Source organism: Octopus sinensis, linkage group LG1 (genome assembly GCF_006345805.1).
Source record: "Octopus sinensis linkage group LG1, ASM634580v1, whole genome shotgun sequence".
Lineage (NCBI taxonomy): Eukaryota > Metazoa > Mollusca > Cephalopoda > Octopoda > Octopodidae > Octopus > Octopus sinensis.
The window spans coordinates 49,909,818-49,928,874 of NC_042997.1; the positions used below are offsets into that span (position 1 = coordinate 49,909,818).

A 19,057-nucleotide genomic window follows, 5' to 3' on the forward strand; every position below is an offset into this window, starting at 1 on the left:
GCGTGGCACATTGGGCAAGTGTCTTCTGCTATAGCCTCGGGCTGACCAAAGCCTTGTGAGTGGATTTGGCAGATGGAAACTGAAAGAAGCCCGTCGTATATATGTATGTATATATATGTTTGTGTGTCTGTGTTTGTTCTCCCAACATCGCTTGACAATCAATGCTGGTGTGTTTACGTCCCCGTAACTTAGCGGTTCGGCAAAAGGGACTGATAGAATAAGTACTAGGCTCACAAAGAATAAGTCCTGGTGTCGATTTGCTCGATTAAAGGTAGTGTTCCAGCATGGCCACAGTCACATGACTGAAACAAGTAAAAGAGAATAAAAGAGAAAAATCATTTTGGATTCAGCTTCATCATAGAAAAAGGTGTGTTTTGGCCTTTTATAACCCACCACCACCACCATCATCATCATCATCATCATAATCAATTGCTTTGTTCTCACTAACCCCATCAACAGCAGAGGCAGCGACCTCAGCAGTATCATTATTGTTGCTATTGCTTTAGGTCCATAATGGTCATTGCTCAGATGCCGAATGGGTCAGTTAGGATTACTACAATATTAATCACTTGAAGGACAACTGGGCAATGTGGTTTTAGATATATAAAAAAGAAGGCCTAGTCACAGCTGGACCTGGTTAGTTAATCAGGTTGTTATTATTATTTAGCCCTAGATCAGTCTTGGTTCAGTTGTGGCCATCCTTCCTTTATAAATCTAAAACAACATCATCATCATCATCATATGTGTAAGATCCACTTTTCATGCTAGCATGGGTTGGACAGTTTGACTGAGGACTGGCGAACCAGATGGCTGCACCATGCTCCAATCTTGATCTGGCAGAGTTTCTACCACTGGATGCCCTTCCTAACGCCAACCACTCCGAGAGTTTAGTGGGTACTTTTACGTGCCACTGGCATGAGGGCCAGTCAGGTGGTACTGGCAACGGCCACGAAAAATCGCGTTTTTTTTTTAACGTGTCACCTGCACACCGGCACAAGTGCCAGTAAGGCGGCACTGGTGACAATCACGCTCGATTGGTGCTTTTTATGTGCCACCAGCACGAACGCCAGTTAGCCAACATTACCTAATATATCCTTCCTTAGAGAGTAGGGTGTGGTTTGAGGCTGCTATTTCTAGCAGGTTGAGTGACTGTATAGTCTTTTATATTGGCTCATAATTAATGAGTTAGTTCAAGAAGCTCTTATCTATAGTGACTGGCACGACAGGATCAGCAATAATAAATACAGAAGTTAAGGGGAGAGGAGAATTGCAACTGCTTTAAATTGATGGATCAGATTATGAATGTAGTTAGGAAAGTCACTAAGAAATTAATACAAACATACTTGAGCTGAAAGTAATACAGTATAAGTTTGTGTTACGACTTGGAACCAAAGAGGTTAAATTTTTAGTAAAATCTCTACAAAAGAAGCTTTTAACCTGAAAGAAAAGAGCTCTAAATTACAGTTATTGATGGATAGAAAGCATTTGGCAAGGTGACAAAGTTCCATCTTTTGTCGTTTGGTGACTGAAAGCGCAGATGAATACCTTGTGAGAGATGTTGAAGCTATTTATAAAGATGTAAACAAGCAGTGATTTCATTGAGACACTTTATATATAGGTGAGGATATAATGGGTTAATGTGTATTTCTCTGTTCTTTTCAAAGGCCCTGAGCAAATTTTCGTGGGTTTCTGACTTTGTTTTATAAGTTTTCCTATTCTGGGAGTTTAATCCTCATTGGAGGAATACAGCAGAGTTTGTGTTTACAAAAATGTGCTCTAGGATTTCTGGAGACTTGGGAGAGAATGGACATTCAAGTGCATAGAGTTGTTGACAGCCTTAGTAAAAGGCATCTGAAAATGTAGGGCTTCCCTAGAGAATTGAGTGAGCGAAGATTCAAAGGATCCAATATGTGCTGTTTTGCAAATTTATGTAGCTCATGCCAGTAGGGAAAATGATTCTCAAGTGTTCATGAGAATCATTTTCCATCTAAAGTCTTTTCATATTTTTAGTTCTTACTTGACTGGCTTCTGTGCCGGTGGCACATAAAAAGCACCAACAGATCGTGGCCGATGCCAGACCCCTCGGGCACCTGTGCAGGTGGCACGTAAAAAGCACCCACTACACTCACGGAGTGGTTGGTGTTAGGAAGGGCATCCAGCTGTAGAAACACTGCCAGATCAGACTGGAGCCTGGAGCAGCCCCTGGCTCCCCAAATCCCGGTCGAACCGTCCAACCCGTGCTAGCGTGGAAAACGGACGTTAAACGATGATGATGATGATGATGACTTGGAAAAGTGTCCCTTATTATTGTTATATTTGGGGATGGCCATATTTTGCCTATTAAACACATGCACCATATACATGTGGTCATGATTTCAGCCACTCTTTATCCCACATGTTCCCTCTTGTTCTGCTTATTCCAAAAGTAGAATAAGTGGAACAAGAGAAGACACATGTGATACAGAGTTGCTGAAGAGGGCACAGGATGTGTGACAAAAGGGCTTTGAGAAAAAGCTAAAATAATAATAATGGTTTCAAATTTTGGGGGAGGGGATGTGTTGATTACATCAACCCCAGTGTTCATCTGGTACTTAATTTATTGGCCCCGAAAGGATGAAAGGCAAAGTCAACCCCAGCTGAATTTGAACTCAGAATGTAGTGACGAGTGAAATACCACTAAGCATTTAGCTCGGTGTGCTAATGATTCTACCAGCTCACCACCTTTAAAATAAAATAATGATAATAAAAAATGAAGTGAAGACTTAATATAAAGTGCTTGTGCTTAATTTGCAAAATATCGCCATTCCCCAAGTGTAGCAATATTTGTTTCAATACATGATTTCACATCAGGAATCCTGAAAAGCATATATATAAAAGGTGTCCTTTATTTTCTGCCCATTTAATGTTTCTTTAAAAAACAAACCATCTGTATCTACCTGATCCTGCACTATCCTAATCTCTTTTTAGGTTAATATTCTTAGGTTAGCACTACTTCTGTGAACCTGTCTTCCTTCATAGTAGCACCTACTATGGAAACCATTTATTGTCAGCCTATGGCATTGTTCCATCCAGCTTGCAATTCTCTGTTTGCATCACATTATCAAACAGCTAATTCATCTTCCCTGCACACATGAACTGATACTTACAAAGCCCAAGCACTTTCTCAGGTTAAATACACTTTTGTTAACACTGCTTCATAGTCCATAGACATCTTTCATGGAATCCACACTATCATTGCAAACATTCAGGCTAGGTCTCTGGTTTGAAAATAACTTTGTTCCACTAGTTTCGGAACTGATAAGGGGCATGAGTGCAGCCTGTCTTCCTTTGATTAAATAATTAAGAAAGTGAAACAAAACACAACCATGCTTCCAATGTCCATCCATTGGATCATTATCAGCTTGTACCTTACTGCTGTGATATTTTGCACATCCAGCTTAAGGCTTCTCTACAGTATTGTATTTCTTACCTTTCTATGTAGGCTTCACATAGCATCCCTATTATTACCTCCTAATGTATGTTTTACACAGCATCACACTCTTAACCTCATTACTTGACACAGCTTGCTCTTTGCAATCATAGAAAAAGCCTGAATTTCTTGTCGGAGTCCATGTGACTTAGTGATAATATTACTTTGTTATTTCAACTTAAATCACTGAAAAAAAGCAAAGGCTTTGAATTGTAATATCCTGTTGTTGAGCCTCATCTGGGACAATCCTATGTTCTTTTAGGAATATCTAGGACCACATTTTCAAACCTTTCCCTCCTAGTATGTCCATATCTCTATAGGGTGTGATTTGAAGGAGATGCAACTGCTATTTGTGTCAACTCAATCAAATTTGAATATCTATTATATAAAATCCATTCTGTCTGTCTGTGTTTTCTAGGATCTTGGGCATCCTCCATCTGATTGCTCTCAAATTTGATATGTAGATACTGACGGTGTCAGGGCATGTATAAGTCTTAAAGAATTACAAAAATCGATTCTAGATGAGAATGCGATCAATAAAGCCGTGGGAACGTGCATTTGTATGCACAAGTACATTAGCTGTTGCGATTGATACTACGCATACGTGAAAAAAATGCAAAGGCACGCTTCTTTCCTGCCAAGCTTACTGTTTAAACCATGTTTGTGTTCTTCCAGTCAACAGCCTTATCATTACTGGTACTTTAAACTCTTCGATTGCACATTTGTGTGAATAAAATCGTTTTTCTTTGGAATAGAAAAAACGTTTATCTTTATTTCTTCTTTTGCTGGTGTCTCAAATTTAGGTTAAATCAGTGTTTCTCAAAGGAGAGTACTATGGGACGGTCGGACAAGTTGTTTTGAGAAAATTTGGTTTAAATGTTTGACAATTCAGCACTGTCCATTGGAGAGGTGGGGGCGTTTTGCTCGTTTGTATATATTTTTAGTAGTTATTTTTATAACTGGATGTTGTCCTAAGCACACCACTGTAATGTATAGTGAAATGTGTTGGTAACCTTTGCAATAAGCCTGTCTTGCTTACAGGCATAACATAGTCACTAGTAAAATTGAAACTCAAGATCATGTCTGGGCAACAATTAAACACTGTAATACAGAGTATATCTATTATATTTGTTCCTTTAATTGTATGATATTACTTTTGAAATACTTATTGCTAAATTCTCTTCCACCAAGACTAATACTTTTAACCTTTTAGCATTTAAACCAGCCATATCCAGCCAAAATATACAACCAGTTTTATTTCCAAACTGGTCTCTCAGATCCAGCCTCTCAGGCTTACTTTATGATTTTAGTCTAAAAATTAATAATCATGTCATTGAAATTTCAAAGCCACAAAATAATGCTCGACACACAGGAATGGCTGTGGGGTAAGTAGCTTGCTTACCAACCACATGGTTCCGGGTTCAGTCCCACTGCGTGGCACCTTGGGCAAGTGTCTTCTACCAAAGCCTTGTGAGTGGATTTGGTAGATGGAAACTGAAAGAAGTTCGTCGTATATATGTATATATATATGTGTGTGTGTGTGTGTGTGTGTATATGTTTGTGTGTCTGTGTTTGTTTCCCCAACATTGCTTGACAACTGATGCTGGTGTGTTTACATTCCCTTAACTTAGCAGTTCAGCAAATGAGACTGTTAGAATAAGTCCTGGGGTCGATTTGCTCGTCTAAAGGCGATGCTCCAGCATGGCCACAGTCAAATGACTGAAACAACTAAAAGAGTAAAAGAGACTAATTCAAATCAATGTGAATAAAGAAACATTACCTTTAACAGAGAAATCTGAATGCCAAAAATCTAAACATTGCCCTGCATATTAGTAGCGTAACAGCCTATGCTAACCAAACTTTCCTTAGAAAAATGCCAGCAAATATTTTGTGCATTTTATGCTTTTGTTTTGATTCCTTTGTATGATTTCATCAACCCCTTAAAATGTTATCATCTCAGAATATACATCCTTTCTCATCCACATCACTACAACTCTCTTTTTCATTGGTCTGTGTAGTTGTATATTATTGTATTTAATGCTTTGCTCTATTTTAATAATACTAAAACTCTAGGGATGTTTGTGTACCTGAAATATCTCAGAAATAGTATATTTTATCTTAATTTTTTTTTTGCTTATTTATTTTCATACTTTCCTTCGGCAGTGCAGTACAGATTTTTGTGACATTTGGACCTCTATTTATTAATGAAAATGAGTAAACACAATTTTTGTTTGTTTATTTCTTGACAAAAAAAAAACATAGCTTCTGTGACATAAGCACATGTACAGAATACACACATATAATGTCATGGCATGTCAATCAGCACAAACACATGTCTGCTATCTGTGACATGCACACACATAGTCTTCGCACTCTTTAAGGGAAAAACTTTGACTTTTTGACATACACAATATTTTAATCATTTAGAAATATCTTTAACTGAATGTGATTTCAAAAATGAAAGTTGTTTGTGCAGTAAGTATTTATATTTTAGCTTTCTTTAAACAGACATTATTTTAATGTTTTTTAAAAATTATTTTCAAGTTATTTTCCTTAAAAATTTTTTATCTATTTACTTTTGTGTTAAAATGAAAAAGAAGAGAAAGTGAAAGATGTATGTACGTGTTTATGAAATGGATGTGTGTGAGAGAGAGAGAGTGAAGGAGTGTGTTGTCGTATATATACATGCATTAATACATATGCGTACATCTTTTTTGTATGTATGTGTGCTTGTGAAAGAGTGAGTGAACATGTGTTCTCATATATGTGTAAGTCCCTCTCTTTCTCTCTCTCTCTCTCTCTCTCACACACATACACACACACACACACACACATGTCCATTTCATATACAAGTTCATACATCTTTCACTTTCTTCTCTCTTTCACTTTAAAACAAAAGTAAATCAAGAAAAATTTTTTATGGAAATTAACAAAAAAAACCCCAGCTGATCCAGATGACAGTTCTGAGAGTCAAAGTGAAAGATTGCCCCAAGAGAATACCATTACAAAAGTTTTTTTGAGTGCATTCAATGTATTTCAGCTCCAAAGATTTGGCTGCTATTTCTAGCATGCCCTCCTACCACGTAACAGCTATTTGCAATAAAGGACCTGAAATACCTGTTACATGGTCGCAGGGCGTGCAAGAAATAGCAGCCAAATCTTTACTTTTCCAGGGAAAGGAGCCATTTACACATGATTTCAATGTCACATTAGTTGAAAGCATGCAAAATAACCTGGAAAAGAAAAAACAAAACCGATAAAACAAAACTCTGTTGCTGGGAAACTCAGATTTTCAAGGTAACCCAACAAGTCATGGGTAGTTTAGTTTTCTTCTAATTCAATTCAGATTTAAGTTGCCTTCATGTTTCATCATCTCAAAAGAAGATAGAATACACACGTCATATGACAGGTCAGTTTGAAGATGGCTTCATTCTTAAGGAGGAGCTACAAATATATATTTTTTAAAACTTAGTTCATATAATCTGTTTCCTTAATTGAAGCATAATAACTTTGAGGTTAACTTGGGTTTTCATTGAAATTGTGGATGAAGACAACTAAATGTTGTAAAGCATTAGTCCAAGCCTTGACCATTTTGCCAACATGCCAACGTCATAAAACAGAATCTATTGAAATGTCTGGCTTTAAAATATATCTTATTGATTCGGATAGACATGATCTTGGTTGTAGTAGAAAGGGCATCAGCAAGTAAAACAAACTCATTCGTGCTAACTTGCAAAACACGATGTAAAAATAGTTAGAGAGGACGTCAGACTTCCATTCTATAAGTGTTGAGCTCAAATCCATTATTTCAAGTGTTTTATGTATTTTGAGGTCTCTGCAATAGCTCAATTTGCTAGAAATAGCAGATGAATCTCTTTCAAACCACACCGTACTGTCTTACAAAACAAAGGTATGATTGGTTAATTAATGTTTGACTGACAAAAAGAAAAAAAAGATATGGTTTGAATGTTTTTGATTATAGATCTGCTTGATTGGGATTGATCTATGGGCTAAACAACAACATACCTCAGTTTACCTATTATGATTAAATGCCAGATCATCTGGAAATCTCAACTGCAACCGACTGCCACACTAGCCAAAGGGAAAGTTATTTTATCTGCAAAGTGCTGTAAAACCAGAACCAGGCACTGACTCTTAGGGTCCTCTTGAGGGCTTTTGGACGTGCTAACTCTTATGTCTATCATTGGCAACATCTTGCCAAATCTTGTGCTGGACAGAAATAAGAAAAAATGGAAGTAGCTCAGTGGTGGGTTAACATCAAGAATTAGCTCACATCTTATTGGTTGACATTGCCCGAAATGAATGAATGATTAAACTACTGTAACAATCTCCTAGGCCTAGCTGCCAACAATAACTCTCTCAACCACTTCAAACCCTACCACGATATTTTTATTTTTTTTACTTGTTTCAGTCATTTGACTGCGGCCATGCTGGAGCACCGCCTTTAGTCGAGCAACTCGACCCCGGGACTTATTCTTTGTAAGCCCAGTACTTATTCTATCGGTCTCTTTTTGCCGAACCGCTAAGTAACGGGGACGTAAACACACCAGCATCGGTTGTCAAGCAATGCTAGGAGAACAAACACAGACACACAAACAAACACACATATATATATATATATATACACATATATACGACAGGCTTCTTTCAGTTTCCGTCTACCAAATCCACTCACAAGGCATTGGTCGGCCCGGGGCTATAGCAGAAGACACTTGCCCAAGATGCCACGCAGTGGGACTAAACCCAGAACCATGTGGTTGGTTAGCAAGCTACTTACCACACAGCCACTCCTGTGAACATTTGAAGGATGGGTGAGATAGTGTATGAGTGCTTTGTGTAAAACTTGCATTAAAATGATACTAATACATTGATAAATAAATTAAATATTTTCTGTGTGGATTCTAACTGATATGAAATAATACTCAACATTCACATTGATCGTTGTTTTAGGTCTGGTTTTCAACCAAGATCATGTCTATCCGAATCAATAAAGTATATTTTAAAGCCAGACATTTCAATAGATTCTGTTTTATGATGTTGGCAAAATGGTCAAGGCTTGGACTAATGCTTTACAGCATTTAGTTGTCTTCATCCACAATTTCAATGAAAACCCATCTTGGACTGACTCTGTTTCATGTATCTGGAGTTAATATTCTGGGGGTTAATTCAATCAATTGTATTTTAAATTAATAACTTGTGACCTTAGACCAGTGGAAACAAAACGAAAATCATCTAAATTCCTGCTAGGGTATTGCTATATTGATTTGAAGATATTGAATTTGATGTAATGTGCAAATCATTCCATCCCAAATGTTTTTAACTCCTTTCTCTTTTTAATTAGTATTTATTCAATGCCCCCTTGCTGTTATTTGGTGCCTTCCTTACCATTTTTAATGCTTGCATGCACACACGCAATCACAACCACACTATTAGGCCTGAGAAATTTAGTTTTGGGTTCAGTCCCATGGACTGGCAACTTGGACAAGTGTCTAAGGGCCATGAGTTATTTCAATAAGCTGATACTGAAAGAAGCTCATTGTGTGTGTGTGTGGCAGGGGGTGTTGGAGTGTATTATTGTCTTGATATCATGTGATGGTTGTAAATGAGCATTTCCAATCTTTCATGAAAAATATTTTTGGATATGGGGGAAATATTGTTTTGCTTGGAAATGTGTGAATTCTGGTAATAAATAGGATGGGCATTCAGCTGTAGAAGACTATCTAAAAGAATTCTGTCTAATCCATGCAAGCATAGAAAAGTGAAAATTAAAATGATGTTAATGTACAAGTTTGACCCAGACAACTAGTTACTAAAGCACCATCCTACTATAAGCATAGAATAGGTTTTTGTTTATTTATCTATTCAGTTTTGAATTCTTTTATTAATGTTGCAATTTTAACAAACTGGCTGTTTATCATATTACATTTAAAAGTTAATATTTAAATAGGTCAACAAACAAATAGCAAAAATGCTGTACCGATGCATGTGTTGCTCTATACTCTTCCCTTTCTGCCCAGTACCCATATAAAATTATCCATGATGCCCCCCACCTCTGAATGATATTGCCCGCTTTGATAAACACTAGTGTATAAAGATGAATTAGATATTAAATTGTACATGGCCTCTGCATCCTGGTAGTTGTGAGTATAGTGTTCATTTAAATCTGCTTCTCAACCATTTTTTTTCCCTTTGCCCCACCTTTGATTCCTATTTTACTCTAGCGGACCCTAATAAACATTCAATGTTTTAGAAAGTCCCATTATATTTTTATGATTAAATATTAGGAATTCTATAAGAAAAATTGTTAGGGTGTTGTGTATTGTCAAAGGATAACCCGTTTATTGCATGCAATTTTTAATAACAAAATCTTTTGCAGACCCACTGATTTAAATGATAAAATAAGTTCTACTAATGTTAGTGAAGAAGAGAAGCAAGAATAGAAGTGCTCATTATTTCTTTAAGCTCTCTTTTACTGGAAAATAGGAATGAATGACATTTTGAAGAGGCTTGAATGATTTATGTAGAGTTTTGACTTGGAGATTTAGAGTTTAAAGAGTTTTGACAGGATGTGAGTTTGAAGAGTGCAGTTCTGCGAAAGAACAGCTGGACCAAAAGTGTATCAGATAGTGACTGGTCACAAAGACATTCTGTGAATGATGGAAAGTATGCATCAAGGAGGCTTAGTTTGTTGCAAGTAGCAGTAAAAGAGAGAAAAGATGCAACTTCGAAGTGATCTAATCAATTATTTCACATTTTCACAAAAACAAAGAAAAAAATCCTTTTATCCAATTAAAATAGAATAAATTTTTCTAAATCTATGCTCTCTTCAGACCTTTGCTAGCCATTAAATGACACAAAACTAAAAAAATCACTGATTGCTGGTGAAATGATTTCATTAGATTCGCAATAAAAAATTAATTTCAGATGAACAGATTCTAGCATTTAATTTGTTAACGAAAGGTGAAAGTTCCATAAGACTTTTGTTTGATTTAATTGATTCTTTTCAACTAAGTACAAGACTAAATTTTATTGGGCAGAGATATGGTTGATTGAATTGACCCTAATGTATTATCGATACTTTGCTTTTATTAACTTTGGTGGGATGAAAGGCAATCTTGAAATGGTTTGTACTTGGAACATAAATAGATGAAATTGAAATTGCGTGAAGCTGTGTGAAATACCTCTGGCCAAATACTCTTCTCTATCATGTTGATGCTTTGATGCTGGTGATCTTTTCTATTGATTTGTTCATTAATGGATTTCTTGTTCTTTCCCTCAACCCTGTACATGTGCTACACTTCCTTTAAACAGCATCTTACATCCATCCAATTTTCTATGCTTGCATGACTGGGATGATATTTGTTGAAAAATAGGCGGCGAGCTGGCAGAAACGTTATCACTCCGGGCGAAATGCGTAGCCGTATTTCATCTGCCATTACGTTCTGAGTTCGAATTCCGCCGAGGTCAACTTTGCCTTTCATCCTTTCGGGGTCGATTAAATAAGTACCAGTTACATACTGGGGTCGATGTAATAGACTTAATCCGTTTGTCTGTCCTTGTTTGTCCTCTCTGTGTTTAACCCCTTGTGGGTAGTAAAGAAATATATATTTGTTGAAAAAATGATTTTCCTGCTGGATACGCTTTGTTACCCAGTAACCATTCTACTATGGTGTAGGAGTGGACTCTGTTACCAGTTAGCCAAATTGGTGCAAGCCAAAATGTGTTCCTTGTACAAGAATGCTAGAGTTGTAATATGATTTTATCTAGGCCCAAGTGTTAAGTATATATAAATCTCAATGCCATTTTACCTCATGTCTCACTTCTATTGCATAATATAGTACTTTAAATACACAGAACATTATAGACTGCTTTACAAATTCCTCAGATCAAAGAGGATGCACATAAGACAAAATTTCATGTTTAAATGCAGATAATTTGTGACTTAGATTCTTTGTACTTATATAAAAAAAAAAATCTTTGTTATTGTTTTGAAACACAGTCTAGCAGTTGAGACTTGAAACCAACTTTGTCTGACTGTTCAGTTAACATTTGCAATTCAATACGAGTGACATTTTAAGCAGATCTCTAAATTCATTTTGGTAAGCAAGATATAGTTGTTAATAGCAAAATCTAGGTGGACACATTGTAGATTTCAAGTTCAAGGGATATCTTCTCTAACTGCTACTTTCTAGGAAAATATAGCTTTAGCTTACAGAGCTTTCAAACCTTTTAATGTGATCTTAACAAAGCACTTGCTAACAAAGAAGCTTGTATGAAGTCAATTAACCTGCTTTTGGTTACTCTTACTCTTTTACTTGTTTCAGTCATTTGACTGCGGCCATGCTGGAGCACCGCCTTTACTCGATCAAATCGACCCTGGGACTTATTCTTTTGTAAGCCCAGTACTTATTCTATTGGTCTCTTTTTGCCTAACCGCTAAGTGACGGGGACGTAAACACACCAGCATCGGTTGTCAAGCAATGCTAGGGGGACAAACACACACACACAAACACACGCATATATATATATATATATATATATACGACGGGCTTCTTTCAGTTTCCGTCTACCAAATCCACTCACAAGGCATTGGTCGGCCCGGGGCTATAGCAGAAGACACTTGCCCAAGATGCCACGCAGTGGGACTGAACCCGCAACCATGTGGTTGGTTAGCAAGCTACTTACCACACAGCCACTCCTGCGCCTGCTTGCTCATTTTCTCTCAGAAACTCCCTACTGTTTTAAATGGAGTTACTCTGCATTGCCAAATATATTGATTTGATTGATTCTAGTTTCAGCTTATGAGCTGTGGCCATGCTGGGGCACCGCCATATAGTCATCATTTAAAAAAAAATTTTGTTACAGTAAGTTATGTTGTGATTTTGCATGTGTGTAGATAAGTGGAATGTTTTTCAAGCTTCTGTGTAGATAAGTGGAATGTTTTTCAAGCTTCTGTGTAGTGTAAATCTTTCAATACTGTGTTTATTGTTAATTTTAATTTCATGACTTTATAAAAGTACTCTCCCCACTCTTTTTTTTTTTTTAATTTGTTGCAATTCAAAGTTGTTAAGTACCATATAAAACAGAATCAATTTTAACAGAAAAGTATTTTGCATGGCATGAGCTCTTAGGTAGACAAAATTTTTTGTTCAGCATTTGGTGTTTTGATAAAAGGTGGAAATTGAAAGAATGGTTTGATGTCTGTATGCAAAGAACAAAATTTGGTCCGTTAAATATGTAGGAACTGGGTTTTTTTTTTGTTTTATTTCTGTTAAACTTGAGTCATTTATAACAAATATTTATTAGTAATGGTTTGTTGGGAAATGATATTAAGAAAGAAATCCTATATATGATGAAGTTTTGAAACCATAAAAATCTTAAGACTTTATATATTATTGTTTCCAGCTTAGGCACAAAGTTAGCAATTTCAAATGGAGGGGAATACTCCTTCCTATGAAATTACATATTATATATATCAATTATATCAAAATGTAATTATGTATATATATATATATATATATATATTAACCCTTGTATTAAACTTGTGCTTTATTTTATCGACCTGGTGATGATGAAAGGCCAAGTTACCCTCAGCTGGATTTGAACTTAGAACTTACAACTGGGAAAATACTGCAATTCTTTCTAGTTTTTACAACTTTGCCAACCTGCTACTGTTTATATGATGACATCTATCAATAGTTGATGTTGGTGTAGGGACAATCAGTTAACCTCAAAGGTACATCACTATATGTGTGTGTGTGATTGTGTCACTGGTGGAACTTGCACACAAAGAAATGTACAAATATTGCTCAGGGATATGGAGAAATTTCAACTCAAGATTTTCCCTTTATGCATTATTCTGGAATGAATTTTCGTTTGTGTAGATGTGGGTGTGTGGTTAAGAACTTTGCTTCGTAACCATTTGGTTCCAGATAAATTCCCACTGCATGGCACCTTTGACAAGTGTCTTTTATAGTTCCAAGTTGAACAAATTTTGTGAATGGATTTGGTAGACAGCTCATCATACATATGTTCCTTTCTCTGAATTGATATTGATCTACAGTCGTTTGCTTCCATAACTCATTAGCATTCAGATTACTCTGTCAAATGTAATATTTATTCACATCATTTTGAATTAATCAGGTTTTGTCTTGTAGCTTTGCAGTTTCAATAATGTGCTCACATTATTAGTTTATTTTTGGTATGAGATTGTGGGGTAGATGTGAGAAGCCAGATCTCGTGTAGAATATTTGGGCCTGATATGGCTGTTTCAAAAGCTAAAGGGTTAAAGCAAACCATATATGGTAACCTGTCAAATACATTAATTGTCTGTGATGTATAATGAAACTTGCTATCTGTAGTAGGGTTGACCACTTAACTGACCACTAAGCATTCTGAAGATTGGTCTTTTAGTTAAATTACAGCATGTGTGCACACACACACACACACACACACACACACACACTTACACACTAATAAAAAGGTTGGCTTATGAGCAATTAGAATCTAAAGGCAAAATTAATAGAGGTCACAAAAGTGACGGGGGGGGGGTGCTGGCCAGCACAGTTTATGCTAAAATAAGAGTTAAATTAACTCCAAAGCCACAAATCACAACTCAATGATTGACAACTGGAGGTAAAGCCCCTATTATATGAAGCAGAATTGTGATTTTGAATCTTGTTGACACCTTAATTCTCATCAGTGGGTTTTAACGTCTAGGGTTAAACTCAACTTCCTTTATCAATCATATAAGAATATATATATATGTTGAGGCAAGTGAAATCGAAATCAAACTCTGTGATGGCATCCGTTGCTAGTGGAGCGCTAAGAGTACCATACGAGTGAGATCGTTCCCGGAGCAACAAGCTGGCCTCCATGCCAATGGCATGTTAAAAACAGCATTTGAGCGTGATCGTTACCTGCATCGCCTTACTAGCACGTGAAAAAAAAACATTTGAGCGATGTCGTTGCCAGTGTCGCTGGACTGGCTCCTGTGCAGGTGGCACATAAAAAGCACCATTTGAGCGTGGCCATTGTCAGTACCACCAAACTGGCCCTCGTGCCAGTGGCGCATAAAAGCACCCACTACACTCTCAGAGTGGTTGTCGTTAGGAAGGGCATCCAGCTGTAGAAACTCTGCCAGATCAGATTGGAGTCTGGTGCAGCCATCTGGTTCACCAGACCTCAGTCAAATCATCCAACCCATGCCAGCATGATGATATATATATATATATAAAGGGAAAGTTTATGAAAATAAACAAAAGACGAAGGCAGGTGGAATACAAACAAACAAATTTATTAGTATAGCGCTCAGGAATAGAAAAGGTCTTTTATGTTTCGAGCCTACGCTCTTCGACGGAAAGATACACAGAAAAAACAAGGAGAGAAAAAAATGTGTGAAGGAGCTAACGATCTATGATGATAGTGTATGTGTGTGTGAATGTACATATATATTTATGTGTATATTTTATATACATGTGAAACTGGTGATGGAATGTTGGTGATAAGTTTTCAGATCTTTGCTGTGCCTGGTTCTGGAAATTACAGATTTTGTATCTGCATTGTAGATTGCATGTAAACTAAGCAGCATATTGTGTTTGCTTTGTATTTTGTTTCTGTGTGGTTTGTGACAAATGTAGTCAAACAATGTCAATGATACTTATGATGGCATATGTAATAGCTTTGAGTGTTATAGCTGTCACATGTCCTTTGTGTAAGACTCTGTTATTATTGACTACAGAGGCTTGAATCCGTGTTTTGGAATTGAAATGGTAATGAGTTGCTAATATCATAAATGAACATCTCATTGGTTGGGATTAACTTTACCGTTTTTCCTTATGGGGTTGATGTTGCCTTTCATTCAATAAAATAGACATCAGTTGAGGGGTCGATGTAATAGGCTTATACCCACACCCCTGAAATTGATGGCCCTGTGCCAAAATTTGAAGCCAATATAATAAACAAGCATTTGTTTTCCTAAGAATTTTGAAGATAAATACTAGAACGTGAAATGTTAGTAAGATAGAATTTTGTCTGATTTCCAGATTCTGGGAACTTTGCACTTTTGGTACAATTAAAGGAAGATATTGTTGTGTGTGTTAATTTCTTAATTCCCTAAATGTCATATGGGTGGTTTTGAGTTTGTGGGTCTCCCTTTTGCTTTTCTGATGGAAGTTGCATATCTTGCATGGCTGTGTGTGTGTGTGTGTCTCTCTCTCCCCTTGTCAATAAGCTGAGACGGATGTCGGAAAATGACATGGGCATGAGATTTAGTGTTTTAATCATGTGATTATTCACACAACATAACCAAGCCTCTTGTATAATATGGCAAAGTAAATTATATAAGTAAAAATTCAAATACTATTTAAACTTGACAGGAGAATTATCAAGGGAGCCATTTTGTTTATTTTAGACTCTCTTTCTCATCCCTACTTTATTTTTTTCTTCTGTCACTCTTCCTTCATTGGAACGGGTACACTGGTTTATTAATCTTTATATATAAAAGTGAGGTTGTGTGCTGTCTGTCTCCTACGATTTAGATTCCTAACTACTCCCACATTTTGCGGTGCAGTGTAACCAAAACCGGGTATCTTACAGTCGTGATTCATATCGAGCCCTTCTGGGTATTAGCGCGTCTATGATGAGTCTACGATTTAAAAAAAAATTACCATCAATTTTTCCCATTTTTAATGCATTTTTGGCATATATAAGGGAAGTAACTCTCTAAAAATTTATTATTAAATCTCAGAACGTAAAAAGCTACAGTAACACCCCCCCACTTTTGTGGTTAGTCATATTGAGATGGCTATTATACTTTACATCTCTAAAAATGCTTATATAGTTATTTCCCTTACAAACCCGAGCAACGCCGAGCAATACTGCTAGTTGTAACTAAAAATAAGTAGAGACTGAAAATTTTCATATAGATATTATTACATCATTTGTACACATTATATATGTATGTATATATGTGTGTTTATATGTAAAGCTTAAAATGTAATTTGATAAGAATATTTCATATAACAGAAACCAAGAAGTAAATTGATTTTTGTTTGGATCCTAATACCAAATATTTTGTTTACTCTAAATCTTATAATCTTCACACCAATTTGAATGTAGCCAGAAAATAATTCAATAACATAGCCAGAACCATATACATTTATTTGTATTTATCTTTATCAAACTCGTTTATTTTTAAAGTTTGCTTTTTTTAAAAATATTTTCAGCCATTTTCTTTAACTCATTTTTGTTAATTTGGTTGTAAATCACGTTTGGACACATTGTACAGAATATAAATATCTAAAACCATTCTGCTGAAGCTGGGAAAGTAAAATACATATCTGTTTAAAAAGAAATTGGAATTAATTTATTTGGTGATTTATTTATTTATTTATTTGTGATTATCTAGTTTCTTTGAATTTGCCCTAAAAATCACCACAGCATAAGGCACATGTATGGCAATATGGTTAAGAAGTTTGATTCACAGTCACATAGTCTTGGGTTCAGTCCCACTGGGTGACACCTTGAGCAAATGTCTTTTTCTATAGCCTCGGGCCAACCAAAGCCTTGTGAGTGGATTTGGTAGATGGAAACTGAAAGAAACCTGTCATGTACATATGCATATATGTTTGTGCCCTTGTCTTTGAACTTGTTAATTGTAAACAAATGTCAACATCACAAAAGCAGTCTGTTAGCAGTTTTCCATGAAAACAGGTCCAGACTAGGGAAAATATCATGTTGCTTGGAAACAGATGGGAGTTGGTAAGAGAAAGGGCATCTGGCCATTAGAAAACCTGCCTCAACAGATCTGACGCCTGCAAGCATGGGACAAATAGATGGGAAAACTATGATGACTATGTTTGAATTAATTAATTAGATATATGTAACGAATTGTAAAACTTCAACATGTTGAAGTATATTGAAATGTTCTACCAAATGTTGTCTTAGTGTGAATGACATGAGAGGACTAAGTTGTCAACAAATTGATATGGATGATGAAAAGATTGGTTTCATAATTACTAATGTTCATCGTTACTTTCTGTCTAGGTCTAAAAAAATATAATTTAATTTACATAGGTTTAGGTTAATTTACTTTTTAATGATAATTAACAAGTGTTAAAAATTCTCTTTACACTAAAACACAGCATAAATGCTAATTGTGTTCATGTAGCAAATGTTAAACTACATTTCTTTATAAAATAAAAGTGGGTTAGATTAGTTCCCAATTAACTATTAATTTTTCATGCAGAAGGCATGCCTAGCTGTACTCATTCATTCTAAGGCCTAACGAGTATGAGAATACTATAAGAAAGTATAAGAATATTCTCTGCTGAGCAGATGTGATAAGACTGAAACATGTCCAGAGTTGTCTCTGTGTCTCCCAGAGATCAACCTCTCTACACACTGCACGTCTCTCTTTCTTATTCAGTTTTTAATCACTTTAAGTTTCAGGGTTATCTCCCTTACCATTCTGAGCAAAAATTATCATTGACCCTAAACATTTTTTTTCTTTTCATGATGGATGTATTCATGGTTGATTAAACTTAGTTTTTTTTATTCATTACATCAAATATAGTAGATGGCTCTTAACTACATGAGAAGGCCTTGCTGAGACGTTTCCAATTATTTCTATCTAAAACACATTGTTATTTCTGACAAAAGAAGGGCTTCATAGAAATACCCCCAACATATCAATTATCTAAGAGCTGGTGACAAGATATGGTTGTCACTGTTATCAAAGCAACGATGAATTATTGAGTGACCTTCTTTTTTAGATTTAAAACCGTGGGAAATTGCATGTCAGATGACCTAAAATGACATACATTGATCAGTTCTTATAATGTTGAGTTACAAATAGAAAATCTGAAAAACATCGTGGAAGACAGGAATGCTTGAAAAGAAAGAATGGTTTGGATCGAGGCAACCTGCTTGAGATGATAAGAAACACTCTGTTGAGCTGAAGATCAAATTGTCTGTTATGAAGAGAATTTTTAGTGTTTTTCAAACTATCATCAATGCATAAAGTAACTAAACAGCATTTCTATATAGTTTTTAAATATTATTTTATTTGCCGAGCAGCAGGTTTAAGTAGAAACTTGATAAGCAGTGGTAAATGGAAAGAGGGAGAGATTGAATTCACATTTTCTAATTACATATACTGTTTGTTGAGAACTTGAAATATACTCTGACTTGTTTGACACCAAGGACTGTATATATTTCAAACATAAATATGCTTTGGTTTTATAATTTTTTAAAGTTAGAATATAGAGAAATAATAAATTTCTGTGTTAGTAAATCTAAGATTAGTAGCTCTTAGCATTCAGATTACTCTGTCAAATGTAATGCTTGATTCACATTGATTTGGATTAATCATGCATTATCTCATATTTTTGAAATTTCAAAGATGTGTTATTTTTAGAATAACGTTGTAGGATGGGTGTGAGAGGCCGAATCTGGCCAGTCCAAACATATAACAAAATATTTGGGCTAGATATTGCCAGTTTAAATGTAAAAGGCTTAAACACTTGAGTCAAAAATAGATTATGTGGCAGACTAATTATTTCTTAT

At 35.8% G+C, this 19,057-nt stretch overlaps 1 protein-coding gene across 1 annotated transcript in view; it reads left to right on the forward strand.

Annotated features, from left to right (window-relative positions):
- LOC115217974 (WD repeat domain phosphoinositide-interacting protein 3) overlaps positions 1-19,057 on the forward strand; it is a 78,545-nt gene that overhangs the window by 23,413 nt on the left and 36,075 nt on the right. The gene's annotated exons all lie outside the window — the stretch shown is intronic.